This window comes from Arachis ipaensis, chromosome B07 (assembly GCF_000816755.2).
Source record: "Arachis ipaensis cultivar K30076 chromosome B07, Araip1.1, whole genome shotgun sequence".
NCBI lineage: Eukaryota > Viridiplantae > Streptophyta > Magnoliopsida > Fabales > Fabaceae > Arachis > Arachis ipaensis.
Genome location: NC_029791.2, coordinates 105,473,439 through 105,483,735, shown reverse-complemented (window position 1 = coordinate 105,483,735; position 10,297 = coordinate 105,473,439). Strand labels below are relative to the sequence as shown.

Below are 10,297 nucleotides of genomic sequence, written 5' to 3'. Positions count from 1 at the left end.
AAATAGTAGCTAATTCTTTTTAAAATTTAAAAAAATATTTAAAATTTTTTATTAATAATAATCTTATCATATACTTTTAATGCACATATTAGCTAAACTTATTTTTAATTTTTCCATGTTTGTTATCTTTAAATTTAATGACTATAAATCAAACACCAATCTTAATGTGCAATAATTATTTCCTTAATAAATTTATGGCTTAATTACTCTGTTGGTATCTATAGTTTCACCAAAATTTAAATTAGATCTCTATATTTTTTTTTCTTTTTAATTAGATCCCTACTGCTTTAACTTTGTAATTAAGTCCTTCCTAGTGTAAAAAAAAAAATTAGAGTTAACTGAATATTCTTTTGCAAATCGAAGGTATTTATAATTAAAAACTTAATTAAATCTTTGACTGTATGTATTTTGGTAAAAATATTATGTTAATTTTAACATTTTTTAACATGAAAATGACGTAATTACAAAATTAAAAGCAGTGTAGGGACCCAATTAAAAAAAAGTATAAAGCCTAATTGAAATTTTGATAAAATTATAGGGACCAACAGAGTAATTAAACCTAAATTTATCTTATTAATTGTTGTTCCGAGGGTTACCTGAGACTGTAGGTCGATCTCGGACGAGATCTTCTGTGTTGGTCGGATCCGATGTGTCCGATTGGTGAATGGTGACCGGAGCTAGTACGTCCGACTTGCTTGGACTTTGAACGTGCTACTGATCCTCTGCCACCGAAGGGTGGGGGGTACCTGCAAGAGACTCCGATGCTTAAGTTAGCATGGGTATTAAACAGGTGTTATGTAGAATCAGAGTATGAGTTATACCTGGGTGCTCCAGTGTATTTATAATGGTGAGATGTGACCTTTTGGATAAGATAAGTTAGTTATCTTATCTTATCTTTATCTTTGAGTTGAGGTCAGCGTATCTTCAACGGAACCGCCTTCATCTCTATAGGCTTAGGCCGCCTTAGGATTCGGGTCGTGCTCCTCTATTTGGGCCCTTAATCTGGGCTCTCCTGTCGATTTGGCCGAGCTCTTTGAGAAGAGGTCGGATAGTCTGACCCGAAGAGGTTGGTCGCTTTATCTCGAATCATCCCAGGTCGGATAGCTCGACCCAGGGTATGAACAGTGCCCCTGCTTGAGCTCGATCTTCTTTTTGAGGTCGAGTCCTTGACTTCGGTCTTTCTTAAAGTCGAACTCAAGCATTTGTCGATTCGTTTCTTTGTAAAGTCTTTTTTGAATGTAGAACGTTTTCCTCTAAAAGCGCACGCTTTTGTATTAGCGCTTTTTTTGGGAACGCAAGCGGTTTTAATATCCGCATTTAATTGGCATTAATTTTGCCCTTCATTCTCTCTTGGCTTTTATTTTGAATTTCGCGATAAAAAACGGTTTCTCTTCTTCATTTCTTCTTCGTAACTTCTCCCTTTACTCTCTCGTTTTCTGTTTCTCTCATCTGCTCTCTGTCTTTCGCTTGCGCTTCTGCTTTTTTGTGCTTGCGGCGTCGCTTGGCGTTTTTCTGGGCAGCCCTTATCTCTACGCTTCCACTCTTCCTCAAAACTTCTTCCGTTTCCAGGTTAGTCCCATTTCGTATTTTCCTCGTTGTTTTTGACTTTGCGATGGAGTTTTCCTTTTGATCTTCTTTTTGGAGAAAGTTTGGATCTTTTCTATTTTTATCATGCTTGATTTGTTGCATGCTCTGGAATTTCTTCATTTTTTGGTGCGAATCTTTTTCTTGTTTGCCTGAATCTTTTTTCTTTTGCATGTTGCCGCCGTTTCTGTTTGTGCCTTGGCTGATGATTTTTTGCTTGAAAAGTTTGCGCCTTTGCTGCTTGGCCTTTTTGGTATTTCTGATATACTGTAGAAGTAGTGTTTTTTGCTGGTAAACTGTAGGAGCAATGCTTTTCCTGATAAACTGTAGAAGGGTGGACCTTTTGCGTTTTTGCTTCCTTTGTTTTCTTTCTGGATTTTATTTTGATGAGTGCTGGGATGTAGGCTGTAGAAATAACTTGAAGACCTTGCTTGTTTACTGCCTCCAAGGGATGCCCCAAGACTTTTTGTCTTAAGTCTTGGGGTTTTCCCTTTTTTGTTTATTCGCCCGTCGAGATGTTTTGCCCCATGTCCGAGATGTTTTTAAGTAATCCATTCTTCTTTTCTTTTTGTAGGATTTAGTTGACCTCATGTCTTCTCGAAATAACATTGTAGAGATGCCTTCCCAGGTCCCTGCGGGTATGGCCGATTGGGTGGACTCCATGGTTCTCATGTGTGTCTCGCTGGTTGATTCTGAGTTTTATGCTCAGCTTAGGCAGTTTCATAGTGTCTGTAGTAATTTTGGTGACGAGAAGAACTATGAGCTTGTTCCTCCTTCTTCTGACGAGAGAGTATGCTTCTCGACTCGAGTTATTGACAATCACCCCTTCTTTTATGCTTACGATTTTTTCTTTGGTCAACTGGGTATTACCCTTCCTTTTACTCAATTTGAAACCGACCTGTTATGGTCTTGTAATGTTTCCCCTTCTCAACTTCACCCCAACTCCTGGGGTTTCATAAAAATTTTCCAATTGCTGTGCGACGGTTTTAGTATTCCTGCTTCCCAATCTCTCTTTTTCTATCTGTTTGTCTTGACTAAGCCCGGTGTGGTAAAAAAGAAGTCAGCTTAGATATCCTTTCGTTCTACCCAAGGGAAGAAGGTTTTTTCCATGTTTGACGAGTCGTTCCGTGATTTTAAAAACTACTTTTTCAAGGTCCGAGCTGTTGAAGGAGCTCGACCCTTTTTTCTGGATGAGAATGACGAACCTGCTTTTCCCTTGGAATGGCAAAAAGATGTGAGGGTCTCCGGTATTCGTGGGAGATGTTGGATGAGGCTGAGCGAGCCTTTGTGACTATCTTGAAAGAACGCTGGGGTCAACCTCCCCATCTTGACACAAAGAAATTTCTAACCAATCCTTCTCTTCTTCAAACTGAACTGGGTATCTTGTGTTTCTTTTATTATCTTGTTTATGTTGCTTGTAGCTGTCTTTTCTGACTTATCCGACTTGTAGCTGAATTTTCTGTTTTGTTTGCAGAGGCCATGAAGAATAATGAAGCTATGAAAGCTTTTAAGAGGGCACAGAGGGCGACTGCTGCCAGAAATGTTGCTGCCAGGGCAGCTGGGGAGGGATCCTCCAAGGCGCGCGAGAAGCCATCAGTGCAGAGTTCTGCCGGGGTGAAGAAAGTGATCCCTACACCCCGAGTTCGTTTGGTAGATCCTCACGTCGCCTCTGCTGCTCCTTCTGTTGCTCTTACAAATAAAAAACAAAAGACTGCTGAGCCCTTCGACCTCGATGCTCCTGATTTTAATGCTATTGAATTCGTGGATCAACAAATCGGTCCCTACGGCGCTCTTTCCATGGACGATGTATCCATCCTTCATCACTTGGAATTCATGGCCCGAAATCATGTGAAGATGGCGTATATGTCGGCTGCCATATATCGTACTGCTCAGAACCTCCCTCTCCACGCCACTAAAACGTTTATGGAGGAGGCGAAACAAGAGTTTGATCGGATGAAGGAGTTAAAGGAGGAGCTTGAGACGAAGGTGGCCAGGCTGGAGAAAGACTTGAAGAATGAGGAGGCGAGTTCTCAGTCATTGGCAGCTTCGTTGAGGTTGGCTGAGGACGCAGTCTTGATGCACAAGGATAGTTACGTTACCTCTTATCGAGAGGTGCTGCGCCTGAGGGAGGAGCTCGACCATGCCCGGGAAGATTATTCTGAGCTTCAAGGTCATCTCGTTGGCAGCGTGACTGCTGCTTACGAGAACTTGAAGGAGCAAGTTCGGGTCATTGCTCCCGAGGCCGATCTCACCCTTTTTAGCCTGGATAATATAGTCAGGGATGGCAAGATTGTCCCTGACGATGAGGGTGATGATGATGATGTTGTTCCTCCCCCTGTGTCTTCTACCAAAGTGCCGACCTCTTCGGTTCCTCCTGCTGTGCCCGACTCGGATTGCCAGATCCTGAATCGGGAGGATGGAACTGTGGATGCTGTGCCGATCCAGACTCGCCCTCCTTCTCCTTGTCCTGATGCTGCCAAGAAGGTTCCTGATGTTTGCTGATCTCTTCTTTAAAAATTTATGTAGTTGGCCCGACTTGTGGGCTCTTTTAGAACTTTTTTATTTATTTGCTGACGCTTTCTAGTTGCTTGTCTAGCAACTTTTTATTTTGAAAAACAAAAGGTAACTTGTTATCTCTTTGTGGTAGGTTTTGGTGGCCTTCCAGGCCTTATAACTTTATAAAGTAGAAGTAGTTGTTTGACTTGACATCTTTTTGCTTTTCTATTGATGTTCGAAATCTTGCTGCTCGACCTCCTTGGATTACTTTGTTGTTTGTAGCTTGAATCCTTTGAAGTTACGATTTGTGGGGTCCAACTTGTTTCTCGGTTTTCTGTATTTGTGGCCGGTTCCTTTCACTACAAGAAAAACACCCATTCAGGTACACTTGAAAAGTGTAGCCAAAAGTGGAAAAAAATGATGCCTTAGGCTACGGCTACGCTTTCTGGGCTACGGCTACGCTTTTTGGGGTGATTCCTATTCGGCCGTTGCCTATTCTCAAAGGCTACGCTTTTCTGTATCAAAAGCTACGCTTCTGGCCTTTGAAAATAGGGTGCGCTTTTTAAGTGATGCTATTCAGGACCAAAGGCTACGCTTTTCAGCACTAATGATTACTAGAATTCAAAAGAATAGGCTACACTTTTCAAGGCTACTGCATCACTTTATAAACGTAACAAAAATAAAAATAAATACAAAATTATACTAAATAATTTATTTAAATAATAAAATTATCTGTAAACAAAATATATTTATAATGAACCAAAAGTATTGAAATGAAGTTAATTTTGAATATTCATACATCTCACACTAAATTAAGTATAGTCATATCAAAATAAGCAAGAGACCACTTAGAATTTACTATTAATACTCTACGAAAAACTAAAATATTATATCCTACATAAGTATCTTCTAATAACTAAACCATATTCCACAATCTATGAATCTCTTCCTCTTGTTGCTACTGTTTGGCCTTCATGTCTCCAAGTTCATCTTTTAAAGTTGTCGCTTTCTCTTTGAGCTGTTGCTTTAAAATGTGGTGACCACAGAAGATAACTCAAATCTGCAATCAATTTCAGCAACCAAGTGAATCCTTTTTTAATTTATAAAGCCTAAAGGCAGCAACTTTGACAGGCAACAACAAAAGAATCACCCCATCAATAAAAGAATAACCTATAACTCATCAAATTCCAAATGCCAATATCTCTTACAAGCATTGTTTATAGCATTCACGGCCATCCTAAAAGGCATAAAGATATAGCAGTGAAAGCTTACCAAACCTACTACTCTTTTTATTAACCTCCTAATATGTACGTTCAACTTTACATTAATATGTATACACACATATATATCCATTGGAAATGTGAAATAAGTAATTAAGTACTATACTGTACCTGTGACTAATTATCTGTGACTATACACACATTCCTAATGACGATTGTTCTTTAGAGCTTCTTGGCAACCCGATATTAGTGGCTAGTGTAGTGGGTTCTACTTCTACACACGAAAATTACAGTTGCTACACATTCCTTGTGCTCAGAAATCTCGTGATGTTCATCTGCAAAAAAGTCAAGCATTGCCAATTAATTTGTCATACTTTGAGAAATTAATATTTTCTCTTATACACTAGGATAACATAATCTGAGGGAAAGAAGCAACAAGCATTAAATCAAGTGAGCTTTCTTCCAGAATTAATAGATTGAGCTTTAATTCTATCTTTTTTTTTTCCTGGTAAGTGAAATTCCTTTTTTTTTCTTGGTTATCCTTATGTAATACATATTTGAATGAATCAGAAACCATTCGTGGGACAGAAGCAATAAACAAGAAAAGGTGTCACGTGTGGTGAATGAGCATCTCTTTGCCAAGTGCCATGTTGTGTGATTCATGATTAAGATTAACTAATCGAATGGCTAATCAAATCCGATTGACTCGACCATTCATTGTGGATGTTGTTTGTTAGTTAGTTGTCACTTGTAAGTTTAATAGAGAAAAATCCAACTATTTACAATTTTAGTCAATACAAAAGATTGATGATAAATAAACAAACTTTAGGTATATTACCTTCCTTCCCAAATTGAATTGTGTTTAAAGCGTCAACAAATTAATGTGAAGAGTTCACATCATGCTAATTTGAGAAAATAAAATCAATGTAGACACTGCACAAGTTTTGCCTAAATAGAATAAACATAGCTTATGCCATATAGTTAACACACCTGATGAATTTGGCTTGATTGAGCATAGCAGGTTCTTTTCATCTGGTTAAAATGTCTCTTAGCAAACCCAATACAGAACATCCTCAAAGTGTAATTATCAGTGGTATTCACATCCACATGAGCTTCAATCAAAGTTTACCGTTTCTTAACAAGTGACCTCAGTTTGTCAGTAGTAAAATCCTTGCCCTGTAGATTAAAGGAAAAGTTTCAATAAGCTTACAACCATACAAGATAATAAATAGGTTAAAGGAGGCTAAGCAATATAGCATACCCAGAAATTTGTGAGCACATCCTTCCTTGTACATCTTCTGCTCTCAATCTAATCTTCTTGAAGGTGTGGTCCTGATCCCCTTGAAGATCAGCAAGTGAGACCTCAAAAACTCTATGTTTGAGTCCTTCTGAAGCAATATATCATTCGCACAAACCCTTAAAATATCAACAACATAAATACTAATAAATTGACCTTTCAACTACTGACACCCTAAACTAAAAATATTCTAGCAAAGCATAGTAAATACATTCTAAAGATTCACAAGCACTGTAATGTTACAGTATATTAGTAGATAAAACAATGTATCTAACTATCCAATTCAACAATCATTCAACAATAGAGAAAAAAAAAATAAAACATGTCTAAACTAAGTCCGTATCAGTTGTGTGCCTGAAAATCATTTGAATGTACCCCACAAATAAAGAGGATTTTTTTATTGGAGCCACTTACGTTGCCTCCAAGTGCCTTCACAAAGTGCTGAATAAATTTAGGGTTCCCTTCATAAGTGGCGGCAGCAATGAGATTACCATCCACCACTATTGCTGCCATGGTGTCTAGTTCAACCCAATGAGCACCGGAGGCAACCAATGCCGGTTTAACAGGAGGAAAAGCGGTGCACTTGCGACCTTTAGCTACACCTGCAGCTGCTAGAATCAACTGTCTGTGGCAAATGGAAGCAAGTGCTTTTCCAGAACTGAAAAACTTGATCACCAGTGCCACAACAAGAGGATCATGAGCAAGATACTCTGGCACTCTTCCACCCGGTAACAGCAGCCCGTCATAGTTTGCAGCATCAATTTCAGCAAACTTTGCATTGAGGATGAAATCGTGACCACGTGTCTCAGACTTGCCAATATGCAACACCCTCAACAACATGAAAACTCCACATGCAAAGCTCAAAAATTGGATTCCTAAACAAAACCTCTTTGCATCTAAATATAAAAAATATGAAATCCATTTTCAAAATACTGTACAGAATCTTCACATGTAAAAAAACCCTTTTCAATTGCGGGTATTCTAAGTTGTAATCTCATTCTTATAAACTCATCCCTTTGCCTCTCATAAACACGGCAGCTGAATAGGCAATCAATTAAAACTAGAACCTTAATCATCAACAATAAAATCTAATTATGAGAGTTGAATCCCAAATCAAATCCAAATCGAAACCCCATTCACAGAACCCCAAAAATCGGAACCCTAAACCTCTGAAATTTCAGAACCAAATGCAAATCAATACATACCTATCCGACGATGTGAGCACAGAGAGGACGATGAGAAGTGCAGAGATGACGACGGTGAGGGCAGCACAGCGACGATCAGTGAAGGACGGCGAAGAGGAGCAACGATCAGTGCAGCGATGTGGTGAGTCGTGAGTGGGGGCGACGGTCAATGGCGACGGTGAGAAGGGAAAAGGTTATGAGTGCCAATGGTGAAGGGTTTATGCGCAAAGAGGAGATGGTTAGTGCAGCGATGTGGTGAGTGGTGAATGGCGACTGGCGGTGAGTGGTGAGTGGTGAGTGGTGAGTGGGGGGCGATGGTCAATGGCGATGGTGAGAATGATGAAGGTGATGAGTGTCAATGGTGAAGGGTTTGTGCTTTTGAGGAGAATGGCGAAGGTGAGCTCTCTGAAATTGAAGATGCGATCGAATTGAAGGTCATGCGTGTGCTTTTGGGTGAAAAGGGGAAAAAATTTCACCAAGTGTCAGCATTAGGTCTTAAATACATTAGGCATCACTTTTGAAGTGCACCCAAAACATAATAAATAGGTTACTCTTTAAAAGCATTCTCTTTGGTACGAAAATGGCATCTATAGATATCAACAAAAGGCTACGCTTTATAAGTGATTTTTATTGTATCTAAGGCTACACTTTTTAAATGATGCCATAATTGTGTTTCCTATTCTCTTATAAAAGAGAAACACGGAGAAAAGCGTAGCCTATTCTATGAATAGGCTACGCTTTTGAAATGTAGCTTAAAAAAAGTGTGGCTGAATGAGTATTTTTCTTGTAGTGTTTGCGTTGGTCCCTTTCTAAGTTATTATTGTAATCTCCTCTTTCAGAGATTACTTTTATAACTTGTTTGTAGGAGATTGACTTCGTCAGGTCGATCTCTTTTTAAGTTATTTTTGTAATCCTCTTTCTTGGACCTTTGTCAAGTCTCTTTCAGGGATTACTTTGATAACTTCTTGGTAGTAGGAGTCCGACTTGGTAGTGTCGGTCTCCCTTAAGTTATTTTTTGTGGTCCTCTTTCTTAGATCTTTGTCAGATCTCTTTCAGGGACTACTTTGATAACTTTTTGGTAGTATGAGTCCGACTTGGTTATGTCGGTCTCCCTTAAGTTATTTTTTTGTAGTCCTCTTTCTTGGATCTTTGTCAGATCTCTTTCAGGGACTACTTTGATAACTTTTTGGTAGTAGGAGTACGACTTGGTTATGTCGGTCTCCCCTTAAGTTATTTTTTTTTGTAGTCCTCTTTCTTGGATCTTTGGCAGATCTCTTTCAGGGACTACTTTAATAACTTTTCATTTTGGGCTGACTTTATTATGTCGGGCTCTTCTAAGTTAAAGTAATCCTCTTTAATAGGGTTGGCCAGACCTCTTTCCAGGGTTTACTTATAACTTGGTTTGACTTGGTTCGACTTCTTAATGTTTGACCAGTCTTTAAGTTATTATTTTAGCGATCCGTAAGACCTCGTCAGGTTCTTTTTTAGATCACTTTCGATAACTTCTTACATTATTTTGTGTTCATCTTTGCCGATTTGTAGAAAGTGGTTGTCATCTCTAGATCGTCCTTTGGGTGAATCGCGTTTTCACCTTTATCGGACGGTTGTCTTTATCGTGATCGTGCAGTGAAATTCTTTTTCACTTTCTGCCGATCTGTTGCTTTATAATCGGACGATAAATGCTTCAGATTAATGCGTCTTGAAATCTTTGTAGAATATCTAAAATATATTTTATTTAAAGAAAAAGTGCAAATATATACATATGGGATTGTCTGAGTCTCAACTTGGTGCCTCATTAAAAAACCTTTTCAGGAAAAAGAGTGCATCCAATGATGAGATCTTTTATCTTTTCTAACTGTAGTACCTTCTGAGGTTGCAGGCGTGTCATGACCTGGGAAGCTCTCATCCATCGAGTTCAGACAGTCTGTAGTAGCCCTTTCCAAGTACTTCTACAACTCGGTAGGGTCCTTTCCAGTTTGCTGCCAGCTTTCCCTCTCCTGGTCGAGTTGTTCCAATATCATTTCGGATTAGGATGAGATCATTATCTGCAAAACTTCTCGGCACTACCTTTTGATTATATCTGGAAGCCATTCGGCGTTTTAGAGCTTCTTCCCTGATCCGAGCTCTTTCTTGGATTTCGGGTAACAAGTCGAGCTCTTCTCTCTGAAGTTGGGGGTTTGCTCCCTCATTGTAGTGAACTACTCTAGGCGACCCTTCCTCAATCTCTACTGGAATCATCGCCTCTATTCCGTATGCTAATCGGAAGGGGGATTCCTTCGTGGTGGAATGTGGCGTTGTTCGATATGCCCACAGGACCTGTGGAAGCTCTTCTGCCCAGGCTCCCTTTGTATCTTGTAATCTCCGTTTTAATCCGGCCAATATGACTTTATTAGCAGCTTCGACCTGTCCATTGGCTTGTGGATGTTCGACGGAGGTGTACTGGTGTTTTATATTCAAGTCGGCTACTAGTTTTCTGAAGCCTGCATCTGTGAATTAGGTGCCATTGTCTGTGGTTA

At 39.3% G+C, this 10,297-nt stretch overlaps 1 long non-coding RNA gene across 2 annotated transcripts; it reads right to left on the bottom strand.

Annotated features, from left to right (window-relative positions):
* LOC110264316 lies at nt 4,816-8,231 on the bottom strand. 2 transcript variants are annotated; one of them, XR_002350247.1, is made up of 5 exons: nt 7,803-8,231; nt 6,562-6,716; nt 6,291-6,476; nt 5,472-5,635; nt 4,816-5,140 (listed from the first exon to the last, which is right to left on the bottom strand). It is a non-coding gene; the product is annotated as an uncharacterized LOC110264316 (long non-coding RNA). The 2 variants fall into 2 exon arrangements; XR_002350248.1 differs by having other exon boundaries at nt 6,562-6,688.